At 34.1% G+C, this 6,281-nt stretch overlaps 1 long non-coding RNA gene across 1 annotated transcript; it reads left to right on the forward strand.

Annotated features, from left to right (window-relative positions):
* The first annotated feature begins 695 nt into the window (after positions 1 to 695).
* On the forward strand, positions 696 to 4,452 carry LOC108640941. Its single transcript, XR_001921611.1, has 3 exons — positions 696 to 753; positions 1,280 to 1,409; positions 4,378 to 4,452. It is a non-coding gene; the product is annotated as an uncharacterized LOC108640941 (long non-coding RNA).
* The last annotated feature ends 1,829 nt before the right edge of the window (positions 4,453 to 6,281 follow it).

Here is a 6,281-nt window from a genome sequence, read left to right on the forward strand (position 1 = left end):
TTTTTTTATATGTAATTCAATGCTATAGGTCTGCAGTCAGCTTCATCTGGTTTGAGATTGCTCTGCAGTCTTCCTCTTTTCAATTCCCCTTCCCTGTACCTGAATTATTGGCTGTGCAGGTGTGAGGTGAACCACACAGGGAACTGATAAGTGGAAAGCTGATTCTCTTCCATTTTTTCCCCTCAGAGTGCCTCAGTGCACAGCTTCAGGGAAGGTCAGTGGAGAAGGGAAGAGATGACAATGAGTGGGTGGGCATCAAGGGAGGGTGAGGTTGAATCCGAAGTTTTACATTTGTTCATGTCATCATGGAGCCATGGTGTGAACATAGAAAGGTGAATGGTTCTGTTGGTTATGCTAGTGCAATAGCTGGATATATCTCATCTCATGGCTAGACTTCAAGAACGAAGATTTAGGAAGGCTCTATCCACGTTTGTTACAGAGCTGGATATATAAATGCTTCAGTAAAGACAACAAAATTTACTAGCAGTAAGAAGGCCTGTGTGTTAAGATTATTTCTAATTACAGGGTGCATAAAGAGGTGAGATTTCAATATTACTGTCTCTTTAAACTAAAAACCTTGTAACTGATCACCTGTATGGAGAGAAAGTGTTTGTTTTCAGCTGGAATCACTTTGAAACATGTAGTAAGAGTTTCTATCCTAATTCTTGTGTTGAATTCTTCATTGTAGAGAACTTGAGCAATGAAGTTCTGATTTACCTCAAGCGGTTCTTTCCTGATGAAGATCACAATCTGGTAATCTGTGTGACAGCCTGCAGCAATCTTTTTCCTAACCGCATCTACAAACTAGCTCTTTGCATGGGAAAGTTTTGAGCTATGCTTTGAAGTGGAAATCATAATATTATGTGTCTTTAAACATACTGGAAATTAAGTGTGCAGATACATTTATACTGAGTTTGAACATCCTGTAGTATGTGTGGTTCAGCTTTGTTAGAACTTAAACAAATTTTAGTCTCCTTCATATGGAGTTTCACTATGATTATGCATGTACTTAACCTGGTGTAGCGAATGCTATTAAGTTGTTTGAAGACTTTCTTTTCAAAGCATTTAATACCTAGGGGGGTTGTAACTATTCAGTAGTGGTTTTCTGGTTGTGCAATTTTATTTCCTGAGGTTGTTTGATAATCAGCAATTTATTACTAATGCAACATATGTAACTCCTCACCCTAGTGTTTTTTAAATTTTTTAAATTTTCTTTAGTATTCTTAAAGAAACTTCGTATAGCAGTGTGTAACTGTAGTGCTATTTCTTTCCATACTAGCTAGAGGACACATAGTAGTAACTAGAAGACACAGATGTATCTTTTGGAACCAGAAAGTTGTGAAAACAGCAGTTCTTCTGCAACTGAGACCTCCTAACAACATATTTTAATAACTACTTATACAATTGAGGTATGAGACACCTAAAAGCTCTTTTGTACTCTGTAAGAGTTGCAGTTGCATAGTACCCGTATGGATTAAGACCTAATTAAATTGGCTTAGTATCAGACTTGAAACTTCAATAAGTTTTAGGCATTTTAAACATTTTAAAATGTTCTTTTTTTTCCATTAGCAGAAACCTGGGAAAAGCAGAGTTGTAGATACTTGCATGGCAACAAGACTTTTTCTATTTGAACTCCCTCAAACTATGAGAAAAATTGGAAGAACTGAAATGACATAATCTGTTTTCTTTATTTTGTGGCTTAATTAGGACTTGTTGCTAAAACAAATTGATGTGACCCACTTTACAGGATAGGAAAATGGAACAAGGAAAAAATACCCTTAAATTAATGCCAGAGTGCTATAGAGAGAGATGAGGATTTTCAACCTTATGTAATAGAATCTTTTTTAAAGGTCACCACCAGCAAAATTTGCATGTTCCAGGCCCAAGTATTTCTTGTATTTCCTCTCCACATTTACCTTCCCCAAACTCCGCTCTGTCCTAAATACAACCAAATATTTAATTAACCTAGTAATTATGTAGGACTGTTGGCTACCTTAAATCATTCAGGTGCAAGATAGGTAGATTGTATAATTTTAGATCTTATTTCCAAATGTTCCGTGGAAGAGAGCTGGTTAATCAAAATAGCAGCTAATAAAAATCTTTAAGTCATCTGTACAGTTCAAATCAGTATTAATTTTGCCTACTCATTGGTACTACAGCTGATACAAAAGTGTTATTCCTCTAGCAGGAGGCAAAATAAAATTTCTTTTTAAGCACGTAGTCTTAACTTTGAGCCTCTTGGCTTGATGTGTAAGTCAAGTAAGTTTATAAGATGCAAGTTCTACATTCAGTTTTGGACTTAAATTCTATTTTGTGCTTGTATACACGTGAAAACAAAACTGGAGAAAAATGTCTTAAGTGTTTGGGAAGAATGTAGGGAGGTACTTTTCCATGCAAATCTATTTTGATTAGGTAAATATATAACAAAATATTTTTGTTGTCTTCACAGGACTCCTGTTTTTTTTTTTCCTGAAGTGGTAACTCTCTAAGCCTGTTATTGTACTATCTTTAAGTTTGTGGAGAAAAGGTTAGAAAAAAAAGTAATCCAAAGTATTCAGATAGTGATAGATGCATTAAATACTACTTTAAGCATATTCCTGTTGATACTCAGTGTTCATTATAAAACTCTTTCAAGTTGTAAGTGGTGTCATTAGTCATTTAAGCTGTGTGCACATTGTGCATCTGTATGTTTTTTCCTTGAAGAATCCTACTTGAAGAACTACTCAGAAATATTCATCTGAATATCCAAAAATTAAAAGAAAAAGCCAAACCATGGCTTGGACAAAATTTGAATAAGTTAGCAGGTGCAGATTCAGGATGTTCTCTTATGAATATATATCTCTGTATTAATTTTTTCCTCCTCTGACTTCAGCAGTTATACTTAGATAAATAAGACTCTAGAAGAAAGTTGTTAACAGCAGCAGCTCTTAAGGGGACAAACAGCTGGTCTCTCCAAACTTCACTGAAAAGTGTGGAACTAGCACTGCAAGTAGAGCCCCCTGTTGTGCTGTATTTAGATCAAGTGCCTTTGACAAGTCTTATGAAACTGTGCAAACTCCTAGAACAAAATTTCTCATTAAGTTTCTCTTTATCTTTTCTTTGTGACTGTTTTTATCTTAGAGAGGAAACCTTAGGTTTTTAAAACAAAACAAAACAACAACCCTGAAGCTAATCATTATTGTGATGTTTCTTTTATGAGTAGATTTCTTGTGAAAAAATTTTATTATTTTTGTTGTGTATGTGTGTCTTAGAAGAATTGTGTAAATGGAAAGCAATCAGGATTTTGTTTATAACCAGAAAAATGTAACTACTGAAGAATAATAAATAAGTAAAAAAACCCCACCCTGGGAATGATACTTGACATCAGCCAGCCAGATGATAATCTTATTCTTGTTTTGGATTTTTTTTTCTGAAGAATAATTAATTCTAACTTAGTAATAAATCACCTTAGTTTGCAACTGAAAAACTCCTCTCAATATTGTGGTACTTCCTATGAGTCAGAAAGGTATATCTAGGCTTAAAAGTACTTTGAAATAGCAGCTTATATTCAGAAACGGGCCTTTTGACCATCTCAGGTATTGACCATCTCTTTATAAACTGAATATAAAAAAGGAAAAAGCCTATATGTGTCTATTTTACTTGAAGCATGTTTTCAGATAAGATCACAGACCTGATTCTGTGTAAACAGGTGTTATGGTTACAAGAAGGGCTTTAAAGAGTTGTTTCGTAGTTCTATGCAATACTTTGGTAACTGGAGCTCTCACCCAGGACAGAGGAGGAAAAAATATTTACCTCTGTTTTCTCGAGGAAGAATAAGTTTGGTTTATTTCCAGAGTTGCAGCTGCTGTTTATAGGATATATTTGAATAGAAGTTAGAGTGTATATTTTAGATTCTTGTTGTTGAAACTGTTCCAATTCAATGTGAAACAAAAGTTCAACCTACTGAGAGTGAATGTGAGCATAGGTCGGGTATATCTGGAGTTGCCTTTCTTACTTAGAAAGGAGGGAGAAAACTGGGTTTTAGTCTCTGTTCTGCAGAGCTCCTCTCTTACAAATTACTGTTGTGGCCAAATAAGTATTTTCATTTTGAGGGACTAAAATGGCTTTGTTCTTATACCTTTGGGTATACTTAAAAATGTATTTTAGACCTCTGAAATTCAAACACTGTTCTCTAGAGGAGAGAACTGAGTCTCTGATCTTTCACATCCTGATTAAGTGTGGAATTCGAGGAGATGGTTCAATGGAATCACTTAATCTCTTGAAGGGAGGGGCTTCCTTTCACTGGGGAAGTTCAACAGGGTGCATATGATCCTACAGTTCTTTTACATATTTTGTGATGCATCTTTTATTTTCCATTTGTTTTTTTTCCACCTCCAGATCGCCACCCTCGCATCTCCACGATCAGCCTGCTTTGTTGTCTAATCCTGAATTTATGACTTTGCTCTGGTTTTCAGTATTTATGTTCGATTGTATAGTAGGACATTTTACTGTGAGAAATCTTGTAGCGATTAAAAATTAAGGACCTTAGAGATTTATGTGTGGATTGATTATACGTGGAATAAGGAAAAGTTCCTCAAATACTGATGTTAAAATCTGTGAAGTGGGAGCATGAGAGCCCAAATTGCATTTCACTTGGTTAATTTTTATTTCAAATTTTTTTTGGTCTTTGTGTTTTCTTTGAACATTTCTGTTCCATCTATTTCCCTGTTCCTAATGAGTAAGTTTCTGATTTAGGTTATTGAAGTCCTTTAATAACATGCGCAGGTACCTTTATAACCATGTAGACTAGGATATGTAAAGTTCAGACCAGAGATCTAGTTTTTAATACAAATAATAATAATTTAAAAAGCCACTCTTTCCTCCCATAATTTCCATTGAAGTTGTGGCAAAGAAAATTTCTTAGAAACTAAAAGGAAGAATCAATTTTCTATCACAAAGAATTTATATAGAATTTATTAAAAGTAAATCTTTAGCTTAAAATTTTGATCTTATCTCTAAAGACCCTGCTGCCATGATTGTAAAACAACAAAAATTTCTGAGTATGGATATTTGTGAAAATTTAAGGTTAGAATATTTCATGAATGATACCGTAAGTATTTCAGTAAAAATTCATGTTCCGTCTGTAGAGTAAACAGAGAGAAAACAGTCTCTTAAAAAAATGAAATAGAGTTTGTAAAAGCACAGATTTGTCCATTGAAAGTGTATTATTCTACCCTTGGCATAGAATAACACTGAATGAAAATTGAAGATGAAAACATGTTTTACCTCAGGATAGTAGATCAGTTATTATGGTGTGGGAACTTCTCAGAATGGAACAGTTCAACACAAGTGCTTATCAAGTCTAGATTTTAAGATGAATATCACAAAAAGGATGTGTGTCTATATACAGATATATGATCTCACAGTACTGCAGGGGGGAAAGCTTGTATTTTAATAGAAAAGGGGAAAATAGTATTTTTAATATATTTCTAATTTCTATTAACTGCCTGCTTGTGTGCACCCTTCTCTTCAGGAGATAATCCATAAGTGCTTCCATATTACTTCTTAATGCATCTTTGTGGGAAATAATTATACAAATTACAAAAACTTTGAATGGATGCTTTGAAGCCTGACTGTTTGTGTTTGTAATTGACTCTTTTTCCTCTAAACTTTTTTACTTGCACTTTAATTGTGATGTAGAGATGGAACTAATGCTGCTAGTCTTGATTGTAAATTATGCTTTTGTAAAATGACGTAAATATATGTGGACTGCATAATTGTAGCAAAACCAACTTGAAAATAGTTTTAAAATTTTGGAATAGTTATGCAAATGAGGAGAAGAGTAATAATTTTGAGTGTTAGTGAAGCAATTTGACTTGCTTCAAAAAGAGTCAGCAAACAGTGACAGCATTTGAACGCAGCAGAACAAGACCTTATAAGAAGTTTTGACTGCTGACTTAGCTATCCCAATCTCAAATTGTATTGTAAAGAGATATAAATTAAATTTAACCTTTGTCTTTCATAAAATGAATGAAAATTATATTATTTGGTATTTTGAACTATAACACTCCAGGAGATACACATATAACCTGTATTTTTCAAGGTGTGTGTTAATGTGTGTTTTTCATGGGGTGTATAATCAGTTGTGTGCACCCCCAGTTGGTCCATCTTTCTCTTGGCCATTTTCCTTTTGATGAGTTTGAAGAGTTTCCCCATTTTAGCTTTAGAAATCAGAAAGATGTTTGTCACTTCTTGGGAAGACATATTCTTGCAATCAGTTGGTTTTTAAAGGGCACAAGATT

This window comes from Manacus vitellinus, unplaced genomic scaffold (assembly GCF_001715985.3).
Source record: "Manacus vitellinus isolate BGI_N305 unplaced genomic scaffold, ASM171598v3 scaffold_1_pilon, whole genome shotgun sequence".
NCBI classification, from domain to species: domain Eukaryota; kingdom Metazoa; phylum Chordata; class Aves; order Passeriformes; family Pipridae; genus Manacus; species Manacus vitellinus.